The sequence below is a fragment of the Coregonus lavaretus genome, assembly GCF_964263955.1.
Source record: "Coregonus lavaretus genome assembly, contig: HAP1_SCAFFOLD_1236, whole genome shotgun sequence".
NCBI classification, from domain to species: Eukaryota; Metazoa; Chordata; class Actinopteri; order Salmoniformes; family Salmonidae; genus Coregonus; species Coregonus lavaretus.
The window spans coordinates 25,570-43,629 of NW_028159838.1; the positions used below are offsets into that span (position 1 = coordinate 25,570).

The following is an 18,060-nucleotide window of genomic DNA, read 5'->3' on the forward strand; positions in this document are numbered from 1 at the left end:
TAAAAGCGTCTGCTAAATGGCATATTATTATTATTATTATTATTATTATTATATTACTACATACTGGTTCGTCTTCTTATTTGACAGCAAACTTATGGTAACACAATATAGTACACCCATTTTCAGAGTGAGCTTCTCCCAGGTCTTCAGAATCCGCAGAGCCTCGAGTGGTTCATGGCCACATTCCCTCCTAGAAGGTCTACGGCCCCTGTCCACGTAGAAGACAACTCTGGCCAGTGCGTCATCCTGGCGCTGCTTTGATATCAGGTCGTCACGGGATAGCACTCTCACATCTGTCATCTCAGATGGCACCAGTGACTGAGTGAGCTGAGGCAGTAGCAGTGCACAGTTCTGTAGACCAGCCTCCCCTTGCGACCTCAGGACTGCTGACACTGCTTCCTTCGACACAGAACCAGGAGAACGATAGGAGGTAGTTTGGCAGTCCATGACAATTTCACAGGCATCTGCCTCAATTGACGGTGAGCAGCTTTCGAGGTCGAATGGGTGGTTCGACCAGCGGAACACATCTTGCTCCTTCTCAGCACGTACTCCCGCAGCTTCTTCCAGCAAGGCCTTGTATGGAACCCTTGTGTTGCGGTGGAGAGCACTCGGCTGCACAAATGGCTGTCTACTGAGTGCATCAGCAATGACATTTTTGGGACCGGGGATGTACTTAATGTCAAACTCGAATGGAGCGAGTTTAGCAACCCATCTCTGTTCACAGGCGTCCAATTTGGGCTTGGACAGGATGTACGTTAATGGGTTGTTGTCTGTCCATACAGTAAAAGACTTGCCCCTTAACCAATGACTAAACTTCTCACAGACGGCCCAGCGTAAAGCAAAAAAAACTCTAACCTATGGGAAGGATACTTTGACTGTGCATAAGTTTGTGATTTGCTAGCGAATGCTACGGGTCTGGCTGCAGACCCATCCTCTGGCACCTGGGAGAGGACAGCACCTAATCCATTACTAGATGCGTCTACAGACACCAAGAAAGGTCTACTAAAAAACTCAAAAACTGACTCCAAGCGTTGCAATCCAAGTTCTTCAGCCGGGGCAAAAACCAGCACATCGTCCAGGTAGCATAGAAGGGTAGAAAAATGTTGATCCCCAAAAATGCTCAACATCATCCTCATGAATGTAGCTGGGCTGTTGCATAATCCTTGTGGAAGACGGTTATATTCATATAACCCAAAAGAAGAAGTGAAGGCTGTAAACTTCTTGTTGTCTTCATGCACCTCCACATTGTCGTAGCCTGAGGTCAAATCCATTGTAGAGAAGAAGGTCTTGCCACCCAAGGCCAACAGAGCATCAGCTTGGTGAGGTAGAGGGTGAGCATCCTTTACGGTGCGAGCATTGAGCCATCGGAAGTCTGTATACAGTCTCAGATCACCAGACTTCTTCCAGACCAGCACGAGTGGGGAGGCATACTCACTGCTGGATTTCCTGATTAACTCTCGCTCTTCTTATCTCATCCAATGCCTGCCTGAGCTTGTCATAATGGTTAGGGGAGAGCCTACGGTAAGGTAGCCTAAAAGGCTTAGTGTCACTGAGTCTGATGCGACGGACATATCCAGTAGCCTTCCCGCAATCCCGCCTTCCCTCAATAGATTTTTGTACTTTATTGTTACGAACATGCAGTCTGACACATGCCAAAGAACCTGTAAAACTGTTAAATAAACTATGGAATGGATGCATTGGAATGCATTGTTTTGAGTAATTTAAATATTTTTTTTCTATACATGTATTGTGTAGTTACATGCAGAAGTGTCTATTATTCTAAAGGGATACTTTTTGGGGGGGGACCCAGATGAGAATAGAATAGAAGAATAACTGTATTTTTCCTGTAAGGTAGATATCCTGTCATGTGTAATACAAACTTAACAATCATGCAATTCTCTAGCCTATTCACAATTATTTTGATGTGAATGAAATAGGCTGAAATAGGTTGCAAATTGAATATGAAAATAAAACTGAATTTGAATGGAAATAAATGTTCTTATTATCTGTGTTGTTAGATGTGACCCAGATACAGGTATTTATCTTACAGACCACAGACCAGGGTTTCTACTGTCAGTCAGTATGATTGTGATTCTGGCTTCTTCTGGCTTGACGTACTGTACACGGTGTACTGTGGGTCTCCACACTTACGCACGCGCACACACACACACACACACACACACACACACACACACACACACACACACACACACACACACACACACACACACACACACACACACACACACACACACACACACACACACACACACACACACACACACACACACACACACACACACACACACACACACACACACAGGCCACACCTAAACACACACACATGGTTCACCCTAGTCCCCAGGCCACACCTAAACACACACACATGGTTCACCCTAGTCCCCAGGCCACACCTAAACACACACACATGGTTCACCCCAATCCCCAGGCCACACCTAAACACACACACATGGGTCACCCCAGTCCCCAGGCCACACCTAAACACACACACACACATGGGTCACCCCAGTCCCCAGGCCACACCTAAACACACACACATGGTTCACCCTAGTCCCCAGGCCACACCTAAACACACACACACACACATGGTTCACCCCAATCCCCAGGCCACACCTAAACACACACACATGGTTCACCCTAGTCCCCAGGCCACACCTAAACACACACACATGGTTCACCCCAATCCCCAGGCCACACCTAAACACACACACATGGTTCACCCTAGTCCCCAGGCCACACCTAAACACACACACATGGTTCACCCTAGTCCCCAGGCCACACCTAAACACACACACATGGTTCACCCTTGTCCCCAGGCCACACCTAAACACACACACATGGTTCACCCTAGTCCCCAGGCCACACCTAAACACACACACATGGTTCACCCTAGTCCCCAGGCAGAAGGATTACTTTATCCTATCCCAGGTATTCCTTAAAGAGGTGGGGTTTCAAGTGTCTCCGGAAGGTGGTGAGTGACTCCGCTGTCCTGGCGTCATGAGGGAGCTTGTTCCACCATTGGGGTGCCAGAGCAGCGAACAGTTTTGACTGGGTGAGCGGGAACTGTGCTTCCGCAGAGGTAGGGGGGCCAGCAGGCCAGAGGTGGATGAACGCAATGCCCTCATTTGGGTGTAGGGACTGATCAGAGCATGAAGGTATGGAGGTGCCGTTCCCCTCACAGCTCCGTAGGCAAGCACCATGGTCTTGTAGCAGATGCAAGCTTCAACTGGAAGCCAGTGGAGTGTGCGGAGGAGCGGGGTGACGTGAGAGAACTTGGGAAGGTTGACCACCAGACGGGCTGCGGCATTCTGGATGAGTTGTAGGGGTTTAATGGCACAGGCAGGGAGCCCAGCCAACAGCGAGTTGCAGTAATCCAGATGGGAGATGACAAGTGCCTGGATTAGGACCTGTGCCGCTTCCTGTGTAAGGCAGGGTCGTACTCTCCGAATGTTGTAGAGCATGAACCTGCAGGATCGGTTCACCGCCTTGATGTTAGCGGAGAACGACAGGGTGTTGTCCAGGGTCACGCCAAGGCTCTTCGCACTCTGGGAGGAGGACACAACGGAGTTGTCAACCGTGATGGCGAGATCATGGAACGGGCAGTCCTTCCCCGAGAGGAAGAGCAGCTCCGTCTTGCTGAGGTTCAGCTTGAGGTGGTGATCCGTCTTCCACAATGATATGTCTGCCAGACATGCAGAGATGCGATTCGCCACCTGGTTATCAGAAGGGGGAAAGGAGAAGATTAGTTGTGTGTCGTCTGCGTAGCAATGATAGGAGTGGCCATGTGAGGATATGACAGAGCCAAGTGACTTGGTGTATAGCGAGAATAGGAGAGGGCCTAGAACTGAGCCCTGGGGGACACCAGTGGTGAGAGCACGTGGTGCGGAGACAGATTCTCGCCACGCCACTTGGTAGGAGCGACCGGTCAGGTAGGACGCAATCCAAGAGTGAGCCGCGCCGGAGATGCCCAGCTCGGAGAGGGTGGAGAGGAGGATCTGATGGTTCACAGTATCAAAGGCAGCAGACAGGTCTAGAAGGACAAGAGCAGAGGAGAGAGTTAGCTTTAGCAGTGCGGAGAGCCTCCGTGACACAGAGAAGAGCAGTCTCAGTTGAATGACCAGTCTTGAAACCTGACTGGTTTGGATCAAGAAGGTCATTCTGAGCGAGATAGCAAGAGAGTTGGCTAAAGACGGCACGCTCAAGAGTTTTGGAGAGAAAAGAAAGAAGGTATAGTTGTCTGTAGTTGTTGACATCAGAGGGATCGAGTGTTGGTTTTTTGAGAAGGGGTGCAACTCTCGCTCTCTTGAAGACGGAAGGGACATAGCCAGCGGTCAAGGATGAGTTGATGAGCGAGGTGAGGTAAGGGAGAAGGTCACCGGAGATGGTCTGGAGAAGAGAGGAGGGGATAGGGTCAAGCGGGCAGGTTGTTGGGCGGCCGGCCGTCACAAGTCGCAAGATTTTATCTGGAGAGAGAGGGGAGAAAGAAGTCAAAGCATAGGGTAGGGCAATGTGAGCAGGACCAGCAGTGTCATTTGACTTAACAAACGAGGATCGGATGTCGTCAACCTTCTTTTCAAAATGGTTGACGAAGTCATCCACAGAGAGGGAGGAGGGGGGAGGGGGAGGAGGATTCAGCAGGGAGGAGAAGGTGGCAAAGAGCTTCCTAGGGTTAGAGGCAAATGCTTGGAATTTAGAGTGGTAGAAAGTGGCTTTAGCAGCAGAAACAGATGAAGAAAATGTAGAGAGGAGGGAGTGAAAAGATGCCAGGTCTGCAGGGAGTCTAGTTTTCCTCCATTTCCGCTCGGCTGCCCGGAGCCCTGTTCTGTGAGCTCGCAATGAGTCATCAAGCCACGGAGCAGGAGGGGAGGACCGAGCCGGCTGGGAGGATAGGGGACATAGAGAGTCAAAGGATGCAGAAAGGGAGGAGAGGAGGGTTGAGGAAGCAGAATCAGGAGATTGGAGGGAGAAGGATTGAGCAGAGGGAAGAGATGATAGGATGGAAGAGGAGAGAGTAGCGGGAGAGAGAGAGTGAAGGTTGCGACGGCGCATTACCATCTGAGTAGGGGCAGAGTGAGTAGTGTTGGAGGAGAGCGAGAGAGAAAAGGATACAAAGTAGTGGTCGGAGACATGGAGGGGAGTTGCAGTGAGATTAGTAGAAGAACAGCATCTAGTAAAGATGAGGTCAAGCGTATTGCCTGCCTTGTGAGTAGGGGGGGATGGTGAGAGGATGAGGTCAAAAGAGGAGAGGAGTGGAAAGAAGGAGGCAGAGAGAAATGGATGTTAAGCTTGAATGGGCTAGTGACTGTGACAGCATGGAATTCAAATGAGGAGATAGACAGATGGGTCAGGGGAAAAAGAGAGAATGTCCACTTGGGAGAGATGAGGATTCCTGTGCCACCACCCCGCTGACCAGATGCTCTCGGGATATGCGAGAACACATGGTCAGACGAGGAGAGAGCAGTAGGAGTAGCAGTGTTTTCAGTGGTAATCCATGTTTCCGTCAGCGCCAAGAAGTCGATGGACTGGAGGGTAGCATAGGCTGAGATGAACTCTGCCTTGTTGGCAGCAGAACGGCAGTTCCAGAGGCTGCCTGAGACCTGGAACTCCACGTGGGTGGTGTATGCAGGGACCACCAGGTTAGAAAGGCAGCAGCCACGCGGTGTGAGGCGTTTGTATAGCCTGTGCGGAGAGGAGAGTACAGGGATAGACAGAGGCATAGTTGACAGGCTACAGAAAATGGCTACAATAATGCAAAGGAGATCGGAATGAAATGAACTAAACATCTGGGAAAGGAGAGTGCGGGGCCTCCCTCACTTACGTTTCACTGAAACACCCAAATATAACTCTCCCAACTTCTACCTCAGAAACTATAATTGTTGTTAACTACAGCGGTTCAATGTTTTCTAGGAATAGACTAACTTAGTTTATTCAGCTAGCTAACTTGGTACAGTATTCTTCCGTGAAAATCGTCCAGGGCACCTAGTCATATGACGCCACAGCCAACTAGCATGCCGGACTCCAACAACACGGTTTAGCACCAATACTCAGCCACAACAAACCACCAGTGTGTCAACACGCCAAGCAGATCATTCGTGTCCGTGTCTAACGTTGTGGGTTAGTCCCGACAGCTTGAGCGAGTCCGTCGTCAACTTATTCAGCCAGTTAGTTAGCTAGAATAGTTAGCATATTAGCTAGCCATTGCTTTCAGACAAAGAAGAAACCCCTCCTCCCACGGCAAGAACACACAGAGAGAGCCAAGCTAACGTTAACTAGTCACCCATGTCCCGAATTCCCTTGAACGACTCTGGCTACCAGTATGTAGAAACAAAACACAAATGTAGGTTATAACTTACCCCTAGCAGCTACTGTTAGCTAGCCAAGTGCAAAGCTAGCCACTGAATTGACTCAGCCAGTTCGCGTCTGTTCGCTAGGTCGTTCCAGCTATTGTTTACTAGTAGCTATCCAGGTAGCAACAAGCTAGCAAAATTTCAAGCACAGTAGCCACTTACTACCTAACGTTAACGCTTCAGACAATGAGGTTAGAAAAACAGCTGAATGGTAGGCATTATTGTATGCAATTATTGTAGGCAGCTAGCTGGCGTAATTACAGGTAATGAAACAACTATCCACAGTTGCTAATAGTTACCAGTAGCTACCCGCTAGCTAGTCCAGGTAGTGGGTTAGCTAGCTTCGTGCTTCACCGGGCTCAGCCGAATACAATACTAACCTACAATAATTACATAAAACAACCCACGATAACTACCTACAATACCTAACTACAATCTAAATACATAGTTTAAGCTTTACTCGACAAAGCCCAAACTATGTATATAAGCCATATAAGCCAAGCTTACCTCCCGCCAGAGAGAGACACAACCTCACCCGACGACGACGGAAGCAGTTTAAGAACAGTGTCCTCAGTAACAGACTGATGTGTCCATCTCCACAGGGCTAATAGTGTCCTCAGTAACAGACTGATGTTTCCATCTCCACAGGGCTAACAGTGTCCTCAGTCACAGACTGATGTCTCCATCTCCACAGGGCTAAAAGTATCCTCAGTAACAGACCGATGTCTCCATCTCCACAGGGCTATCAGTGTCCTCAGTAACAGACTGATGTCTCCATCTCCACAAGGCTAACAGTGTCCTCAGTAACATACTGATGTGTCCATCTCCACATGGCTAACATTGTCCTCAGTAACAGACTGATGTGTCCATCTCCACAGGGCTAACAGTGTCCTCAATTTAAGACTGATGTCTCCATCTCCACAGGGATAACAGTGTCCTCAGTAACAGACTGATGTCTCCATCTCCACAGGGCTAACAGTGTCCTCAGTAACAGACTGATGTTTCCATCTCAACAGGGCTAACAGTGTCCTCAGTAACAGACTGATGTCTCCATCTCCACAGGGCTAACAGTGTCCTCAGTAACAGACTGATGTCTCCATCTCCACAGGGCTAACAGTGTCCTCAGTAACAGACTGATGTGTCCATCTCCACAGGGCTAACAGTGTCCTCAGTAACAGACTGATGTCTCCATTTCCACAGGGCTAACAGTGTCCTCAGTAACAGACTGATGTCTCCATCTCCACAGGGCTAACAGTGTCCTCAGTAACAGACTGATGTCTCCATCTCCACAGGGCTAACAGTGTCCTCAGTAACAGACTGATGTCTCCATCTCCACAGGGCTAACAGTGTCCTCAGTAACAGACTGATGTCTCCATTTCCACAGGGCTAACAGTGTCCTCAGTAACAGACTGATGTTTCCATCTCAACAGGGCTAACAGTGTCCTCAGTAACAGACAATGTCTCCATCTCCACAGGGCTAACAGTGTCCTCAGTAACAGACTGATGTCTCCATCTCCACAGGGCTAACAGTGTCCTCAGTAACAGACTGATGTGTCCATCTCCACAGGGCTAACAGTGTCCTCAGTAACAGACTGATGTCTCCATCTCCACAGGGCTAACAGTGTCCTCAGTAACAGACTGATGTCTCCATCTCCACAGTGGTAACAGTGTCCTCAGTAACAGACTGATGTCTCCATCTCCACAGGGCTAACAGTGTCCTCAGTAACAGACTGATGTCTCCATCTCCACAGGGGTAACAGTGTCCTCAGTAACAGACTAATGTAAAACATGTACAGTGGGGAAAAAAAGTATTTAGTCAGCCACCAATTGTGCAAGTTCTCCCACTAAAAAAGATGAGAGAGGCCTGTAATTTTCATCATAGGTACACGTCAACTATGACAGACAAAATGAGGAAAAAAAATCCAGAAAATCACATTGTAGGATTTTTAATGAGTTTATTGGCATATGATGGTGGAAAATAAGTATTTGGTCAATAACAAAAGTTTCTCAATACTTTGTTATATACCCTTTGTTGGCAATGACACAGGTCAAACGTTTTCTGTAAGTCTTCACAAGGTTTTCACACACTGTTGCTGGTATTTTGGCCCATTCCTCCATGCAGATCTCCTCTAGAGCAGTGATGTTTTGGGGCTGTCGCTGGGCAACACAGACTTTCAACTCCCTCCAAAGATTTTCTATGGGGTTGAGATCTGGAGACTGGCTAGGCCACTCCAGGACCTTGAAATGCTTCTTACGAAGCCACTCCTTCGTTGCCCGGGCGGTGTGTTTGGGATCATTGTCATGCTGAAAGACCCAGCCACGTTTCATCTTCAATGCCCTTGCTGATGGAAGGAGGGTTTCACACAAAATCTCACGATACATGGCCCCATTCATTCTTTCCTTTACACGGATCAGTCGTCCTGGTCCCTTTGCAGAAAAACAGCCCCAAAGCATGATGTTTCCAACCCCATGCTTCACAGTAGGTATGGTGTTCTTTGGATGCAACTCAGCATTCTTTGTCCTCCAAACATGACGAGTTGAGTTTTTACCAAAAAGTTATATTTTGGTTTCATCTGACCATATGACATTCTCCCAATCCTCTTCTGGATCATCCAAATGCACTTCAGACTGGCCTGGACATGTACTGGCTTAAGCAGGGGGACACGTCTCGCACTGCAGGATTTGAGTCCCTGGCGGCGTAGTGTGTTACTGATGGTTGGCTTTGTTACTTTGGTCCCAGCTCTCTGCAGGTCATTCACTAGGTCCCCCCGTGTGGTTCTGGGATTTTTGCTCACCGTTCTTGTGATCATTTTGACCCCACGGGGTGAGATCTTGCGTGGAGCCCCAGATCGAGGGAGATTATCAGTGGTCTTGTATGTCTTCCATTTCCTAATAATTGCTCCCACAGTTGATTTCTTCAAACCAAGCTGCTTACCTATTGCAGATTCAGTCTTCCCAGCCTGGTGCAGGTCTACAATTTTGTTTTTGGTGTCCTTTGACAGCTCTTTGGTCTTGGCCATTGTGAAGTTTGGAGTGTGACTGTTTGAGGTTGTGGACAGGTGTATTTTATACTGATAACAAGTTCAAACAGGTGCCATTAATACAGGTAACGAGTGGAGGACAGAGGAGCCTCTGAAAGAAGAAGTTACAGGTCTGTGAGAGCCAGAAATCTTGCTTGTTTGTAGGTGACCAAATACTTATTTTCCACCATAATTTGCAAATAAATTCATTAAAAATCCTACAATGGGATTTTCTGGATTTTTTTCCCTCAATTTGTCTGTCATAGTTGACGTGTACCTATGATGAAAATTACAGGCCTCTCTCATCTTTTTAAGTGGGAGAACTTGCACAATTGGTGGCTGACTAAATACTTTTTTCCCCCACTGTATGTCTATTCTGGCCATGCTGTTTCTATGGTGGAGCTCTAAAAGGGTAAAATTGACAGTGCCCTCAGCGTTACAGTCTGCAAGACACCGGAAGGCATCTCTCTCTCTCTCCCTCTCTCTCTCTCTCTCTCTCTCTCTCTCTCTCTCTCTCTCTCTCTCTCTCTCTCTCTCTCTCTCTCTCTCTCTCTCTCTCTCTCAAACACTCACTCACTCACTCACTCACTCACTCACTCATTCATTCACTCACGCACACACACACACACACACACACACACACACACACACACACACACACACACACACACACACAAACTCCCCCACCGCAGAGAGCAGAACACTTACAGTAGAGTTATCTTCGACGCTGTGATCCACAGCCAAGAACAACCAGCACAGAACGCTAGGCTGGTTGATATGTTATGTGCTATTTGTGCCCCTGTCGCTCCGATCTGGTACTTGTGTCAGAACTCAGAAGTGTTCTAGTGGAAACAGAAATCCTGGCTGGATATTTGTCTCTGCTTCCAGTATTGATTGTGGGCCATGAGGGTTGCTGGTGTGATACGGCTCTGACAGAGTTAATGGATAAGCGGTTTGATGCATGTCTCTGCCTCTGTCTGTGTGTGTGTGTGTGTGTGTGTGTGTGTGTGTGTTGTGCTCCGCCAAATAGTACAGATAACACAGCCCAAGACTGGAGTATACACACACACACACACACACACACACACACACACACACGATAATGATGGTAATTTAATGACTCTGAAGATACTTTCTTTACACCGAGACACTGTTCAGACCTGGAAAAAAGACAGGCCAACACTCACAAGGATAAGGAGAAGGACTGAGAACCAGAACTAAGAACCAGACCGCGGTGTACAACTGGCACCCAAGAAAACCACTTATACACCAGAGTGGTTTATCAAAATTCAACCAAAATGCTTATCTGAGCCAACCACACCTCTTATTCTTAACCAATGTCTCTCTTCTTTCACATTCAACTCTTTCCCACAGGTCACTGCTGTAGAAGACAATGTGTTCTCTGTCAATGTACCTAGTGAAATATGGGTGAGATGACGTATGGACTAAACCCAATGTTCAATGTCCCGTCTGTTACTGCAGGTGTTTACACTGTTGCTCACCCATACTGGGTTCTTGACAGGGTTTTATCCAGAAATCTTTGCATGTTTGGAATACCCTGAGCTACATAACTTCTGAGTGATAGGAAGCATGAGCACCACCACCAATCAGCCTACACCACTGCGCACCACACCCATCGTTACTATGACAACTAGCGTAGCCATGTCACCAAATGACTGCCATCTGAACACACACAAATCCGATTTGGTCACTTGTAACTTGCTGTTTGGACAGTCAGTATTCTAAAATATTCAAAGATCTAAATATTTCCATAAGACAGGGTGGGAGGAACAACTCAGATCACATGTTATTTAGTCCAATGTTAACCTTTTTTCCGTTAAGGTCTTGTACACCTAAGACATGCAGCTTTATACAGACCTACACCCCTATTGAAACAAGCTGGAATCCTCTGTTTTCTACATGGAAAGAGAACAAACAGTGCAGTTGCTGGCAGTGTTGACTGAGGGTTGTTAGTTGGAATAAAACAGATTTACAGTGCCTTGCAAAAGTATTCATCCCCCTTGGCATTTTTCCTATTTTGTTGCATTACAACCTGTAATTTAACTGGATTTTTATTTGGATTTCATGTAATGGACATACACAAAATAGTCCAAATTGTTGAAGTGAAATGAACAAAATTACTTGTTTCAAAAAACTCTAAAAGATAAATAATGGAAAAGTGGTGCGTGCATATGTATTCACCACCTTTGCTATGAAACCCCTAAATAAGATCTGGTGCAACCAATTACCTTCAGAAGTCACATAATTAGTTAAATAAAGTCCACCTGTGTGCAATCTAAGTGTCACATGATCTGTTACATGATCTCAGTATATATACAGTACACCTGTTCTGAAATACCCCAGAGTCTGCAACACCAATAAGCAAGGGGCACCACCAAGCAAACAGCACCATGAAGACCAAGGAGCTCTCCAAACAGGTCAGGGACAAAGTTGTAGAGAAGTACAGATCAGGGTTGGGTTATAAAAAAATATCTGAAACTTTGAACATCCCACGGAGCACCATTAAATCCATTATTAAAAAATGGAAAGAATAAAGAGACCAAAGATAACCCTGAAGGAGCTGCAAAGCTCCACAACTGAGATTGGAGTGTCTGTCCATAGGACCACTTTAAGCCGCACACTCCACAGAGCTGGGCTTTACGGAAGAGTGGCCAGAAAAAGCCATTGCTTAAAGAAAAAAATAAGCAAACACATTTGGTGTTCGCCAAAAGGCATGTGGGAGACTGAATAGTTATGCACGCTAATTTTTTCAGTTTTTTTGCTTATTTCTTGTTTGTTTCACAATAAAAATATTTTGCAACTTCAAAGTGCAATGCATGTTGTGTAAATCAAATGATACAAACCCCCAAAAATCCATTTTAATTCCAGGTTGTAAGGCAACAAAATAGGAAAAATGTCAAGGGGGGTGAATACTTTCGCATGCCACTGTATTTAACGGTTACATCACCTTACAAACCATTTACACTCACCTGGGAGAACTAACTCTTATTTTGGTAATGTTCTGCATTAGCCTGGCTATTAACACTACCTAGCATGAAACAATAAAGCCTTCTCAATGCCACAGATTATGGCGTCATATTTCATTGAAATAGGAGCAATAGTACAAATAAAATAAAATAAACATTGTGTTCAGTGTATAATCCTGAATGAATCGTGAATAATGATGAGATTTACTACAAATAAAATAAAATAAACATTGTGTTCAGTGTATAATCCTGAATGAATCGTGAATAATGATGAGATTTACAGACGCACAAATATCATACCCCCAAGACATGCTAACCTCTCACCATTACAATAACAGGGGAGGTTAGCATTTTTGGGGGAGGGGTATGATATTTAAGCGTCTGTAACTCTTTCACTCATCATTATTCACGATTAATTCAAGATTATCCGTAATCATGGTAGGATCCATATTAATGTAGAAGTGTTTAGAAACATATTATATTCTTATTTACAATAAAAGTGACTCCAAAATGACAGAATCCAATATTTATAATTAATTTCTATTGGGCACAAAATAATCTGAAACGCTACCAAAATAAACAGCAAATGCATCCCAAAAATTTGTCACAAGCTTGATGTAGTCATTGTGTGCTTTGAATATGGGACCAAATACATAACTTTTGACTACTTTAATACACATACAGTGAGGGAAAAAAGTATTTGATCCCCTGCTGATTTTGTACGTTTGCCCACTGACAAAGAAATGATCAGTCTATAATTTTAATGGTAGGTTTATTTGAACAGTGAGAGACAGAATAACAACAAAAAAATCCAGAAAAACGCATGTCAAAAATGTTATAAATTGATTTGCATTTTAATGAGGGAAATAAGTATTTGACCCCCTCTCAATCAGAAAGATTTCTGGCTCCCAGGTGTCTTTTATACAGGTAACGAGCTGAGATTAGGAGCACATTCTTAAAGGGAGTGCTCCTAATCTCAGCTTGTTACCTGTATAAAAGACACCTGTCCACAGAAGCAATCAATCAATCAGATTCCAAACTCTCCACCATGGCCAAGACCAAAGAGCTCTCCAAGGATGTCAGGGACAAGATTGTAGAGCTACACAAGGCTGGAATGGGCTACAAGACCATCGCCAAGCAGCTTGGTGAGAAGGTGACAACAGTTGGTGCGATTATTCGCAAATGGAAGAAACACAAAAGAACTGTCAATCTCCCTCGGCCTGGGGCTCCATGCAATGATCATGAGAACGGTGTGGAATCAGCCCAGAACTATACGGGAGGATCTTGTCAACGATCTCAAGGCAGCTGGGACCATAGTCACCAAGAAAACAATTGGTAACACACTATGCCGTGAAGGACTGAAATCCTGCAGCGCTCGCAAGGTCCCCCTGCTCGAGAAAGCACATATACAGGCCCGTCTGAAGATTGCCAATGAACATCTGAATGATTCAGAGGAGAACTGGGTGAAAGTGTTGTGGTTGGATGAGACCAGAATCGAGCTCTTTGGCATCAACTCAACTCGCCATGTTTGGAGGAGGAGGAATGCTGCCTATGACCCCAAGAACACCATCCCCACCGTCAAACATGGAGGTGGAAACATTATGCTTTGGGGATGTTTTTCTGCTAAGGGGACAGGACAACTTCACCGCATGAAAGGGACGATGGACGGGGCCATATACCATCAAATCTTGGGTGAGAACCTCCTTCCCTCAGCCAGGGCATTGAAAATGGGTCGTGGATGGGTATTCCAGCATGACAATGACCCAAAACACACGGCCAAGGCAACAAAGGAGTGGCTCAAGAAGAAGCACATTAAGGTCCTGGAGTGGCCTAGCCAGTCTCCAGACCTTAATCCCATAGAAAATCTGTGGAGGGAGCTGAAGGTTCGAGTTGCCAAACGTCAGCCTCGAAACCTTAATGACTTGGAGAAGATCTGCAAAGAAGAGTGGGACAAAATCCCTCCTGAGATGTGTGCAAACCTGGTGGCCAACTACAAGAAACATCTGACCTCTGTGATTGCCAACAAGGGTTTTGCCACCAAGTACTAAGTCATGTTTTGCAGAGCGGTCAAATACTTATATCCCTCATTAAAATGCAAATCAATATATAACATTTTTTTACATGCGTTTTTCTGGATTTTTTTGTTGTTATTCTGTCTCTCACTGTTCAAATAAACCTACCATTAAAATTATAGACCGATCATGTCTTTGTCAGTGGGCAAACGTACAAAATCAGCAGGGGATCAAATACTTTTTTCCCTCACTGTATAATGAATTTGTCCCAATACTTTTGGTTCCCTAAAATGGGGGGACTATGTACAAAAAGTGCTGTAACTTCTAAACGATTCACCCGAAAATACTGTCAAATTAAAGCTGACAGTCTGCACTTTAACTTCATAGTCATTGTATCATTGTTGGAGTACAGAGCCAAAATGACAAAAAATGAGTCACTGTCCCAATACTTCTGGAGCCCACTGTATGTGTCTCTTAGATTATCGTACATTTGGCAGCTAGTTAGAATGTACAGCTCGGTTTTCACATTTTGTGGGTAGTGGCCACAAATCCTGTCTTCTCTTGAGAGCCAGGTCTGCCTACGGTGGCCTTTCTCAATAGCAAGGCTATGCTCACTCAGTCTGTATATAGTCAAGGCTTTTCTTAATTATGATTCAGTTACATTGTTCAGGTATTCTGCCACTGTGTACTTTCTGTTTAGGGCAAAATAGCATTCCAGTTTGCTCCGTTTTTTGGTTGATTCTTTCCAATTTGTCAAGTACTTCTCATTTTGTTTTCTCATAATTTGGTTGGGTCTAATTGTTTTGCTGTCCTGGGGCTCTGTGGAGTCTATTTGTATTTGTAAGCAGCTGGCTGAGGGGACTCTTCTCTAGGTTCATCTCTCTGTAGGTGAGGGCTTTCCTTTAGGTGGTTGTGGAGTTTAACGGCACTTTCTTGGATTTTGATAATTAGTGGCATAGTCCTTATTCTGCTCTGCATGCATTATTTTCTCTCTCTCGCACTCTCTCTTGCCCTCTGTTCAAACTCACCTCACTGCAGCCTTCAGCTCTCCCGTCAGGCTAGGCATCTGATTGGCTGAGGCCATGCTATGATGTCATCGCTGAATCTTATAAGGGCTCTGACAGAGCGACATTAGCAGAAACACTGCACGGCAAGCTGACTGTGTGAGGGAGAGAGTGAGACAGTAATAAGAGAGAGAGAGAGAGAGAGAGAGAGAGAGAGAGAGAGAGAGAGAGAGAGAGAGAGAGAGAGTGTGAAAGAGCAAAAGAGAGGGGGAGCTGACAGAAGATGCAAATGATGAGGAACTATACACCTGTGGAGGTTGTACATGTACTGTTTGTTTTTTTTGTCTAATGTGTCTAGGGGTTTCTCTCAAGTACCTTGTTTTAGCCTGTTTAGCCTGTTCCTCACCTGAGCCCTCACGCTGTCTGCCTCGTTTCTCTCTCTCTGTCGTTCTCTCTCTCTCTCCTCTCTCTCGTTCTCTCTCTCTCTCTCTCTCTCTCTCTCTCTCTCTCTCTCTCTCTCTCTCTCTCTCTCTCTCTCTCTCTCTCTCTCTCTCGTTCTTGTTCTCTCTCTCTCTCTCTCTCTCTCTCTCTCTCTCTCTCTCTCTCTCTCTCTCTCTCTCTCTCTCTCTCTCTCGCTTTTATTCACTCACTGTCTCTGTTTTTCTCCCTCACCCCGTCTTTCCGTCTTTCCCTCTTTCGGTGTACATTCATCTGTTTTTACCCTCACTCTCATATCACTTCATCATTCCCTCTCTCTCTCTCTCTCTCTCTCTCTCTCTCTCTCTCTCTCTCTCTCTCTCTCTCTCTCTCTCTCTCTGTGGCTCTCTCTCTTTCTCTCTTTCTCTCTCCATCTTTCTCTCCGTCTTTCTCTCTCTCTCTCTCTCTCTCTCTCTCTCTCTCTCTCTCCCCTCTTTCTCTCTGTCTCGCTCTCTTTCTTTTTGTTGCTTAACCTGCTTCTTCTTGTTTTTACCTGTCTCTTTCTCTCTCTCCATCGCTCTGTCTCTTTCTCTATCTCCTATCTCTAGACCATGGGCAGCCTCACCCCCCCTGTGCCTTCCCTCAATGTCACCGAGTCAGTCAACATATCATGGGCCGGGGCGGCTGGCGGCGAGCCCGGTTACAGTGAGGTGGAGATGGTCCTCCTAGGCATGTTGATGTCACTGCTGGTCGTAGGCATCGTTTTTGGCAACATCCTGGTCATCATAGCCATCTACCGGTTCCAGAGACTCCAGAATATCACCAACTGCTTCATCACCTCTCTGGCCTGTGCCGACCTGGTCATGGGTCTCATCGTGGTGCCGTTCGGCGCCTGCTACATCATCTTCAACACCTGGCACTTCGGCAGCTTCTGGTGTGAGTTCTGGACCGCCACGGACGTGTTGTGTGTGACGGCCAGCATCGAGACGCTCTGCGTGATAGCGCTGGACCGGTACCTGGCCATAACCTCTCCGTTCCGCTACCAGTCTCTGCTGACCAAGGGTAAGGCGCGCGTGGTGGTCCTGCTGGTGTGGGTGATCGCTGGACTCATCTCTTCTTGCCCATCCACATGAAGTGGTGGATCAGTGACGACGCGGAGGCACAGGCCTGCATCCAGAAACAGCAACTGCTGTGACTTCAACACCAACACAGCTTACGCCATCACCTCCTCCATCATCTCCTTCTACATCCCCTTAGTCGTCATGGTGTTTGTCTACTGCCGCGTGTTCCAGGAGGCCAAGCAACAACTACGCAAGATCGACCGCAGCGAGGGCCGCTTCCACGCCCATAACAACAACATGGGAGGAGGAGGAGGGGTGGAGAGTAACAACGAGAGCCGAGGAGTTGGAGGAGGCTTCAAGAAGACCAAGTTCTGCCTGCGGGAACACAAGGCCCTGAAGACATTGGGGATCATCATGGGGATCTTCACGCTGTGCTGGCTGCCCTTCTTCTCCTCAATGTGGTGGTAGCCATCTGGAAGGTAGGGGACATCGGACTCGCCTTCAGGATACTCAACTGGATAGGTTACGCCAACTCCGCCTTCAACCCCTTGATCTACTGCAGGAGCCCTGAGTTCAGATACGCATTCAAGGAGATCCTGTGCATCAAGAAGGTCCGGTTCCCCAATCTAGGGCCTACTAATGGATACGTGTACAGCGGGCACAGCTGGCAGAGTGAGCAGCAGGGAGGGAGGAGTAAGGGGAGCTCGGAGGACTGTGACCCAGCTGCAGACGGGAGCTCTGGGAGGGGAGAGGTGGGTGGGGGTGGAGCTGCAGATGGAACGGACCCGAACGGGAACTGCAGTAAAGGGTTAACGACTGTACTTTAACCCCTCGCCTTTGACCTTTGGAACAGACAGACATATTTCACTGCGATCGGCCATTGTCACTTCACCAAGTCACTGAGATAAGAGTTGATGGATTGATAAAGGGTGAATGGTGAGTGGGTAACACGGGTGGGGCTTGTTAGATTGAGGACAGGAGAGGAATTTGTAATTTTTTTACCAGTAGGTTTGATAAGTAGATCACTTTATGTTTTGATATGTTCATTTGGAGAGAGATCATGTAGATTGTTCCATCTACCTCACCGTGTCAATTGAGATATGTTTATTTTCTTATCATGTATTATCTAAATGTGTCACATAGATTCACTGACCACAGAAACCAGACTGGCTCATAACCCCACAAGATTGT

The 18,060-nt window shown here is 46.5% G+C and overlaps 1 pseudogene across 1 annotated transcript; it reads left to right on the forward strand.

Annotated features, from left to right (window-relative positions):
- Positions 1–16,419: 16,419 nt before the first annotated feature.
- Positions 16,420–17,696, forward strand: LOC311122400 (beta-2 adrenergic receptor-like; annotated as a pseudogene). The gene has a single exon. The product of its transcript is annotated as a beta-2 adrenergic receptor-like (transcript).
- The last annotated feature ends 364 nt before the right edge of the window (positions 17,697–18,060 follow it).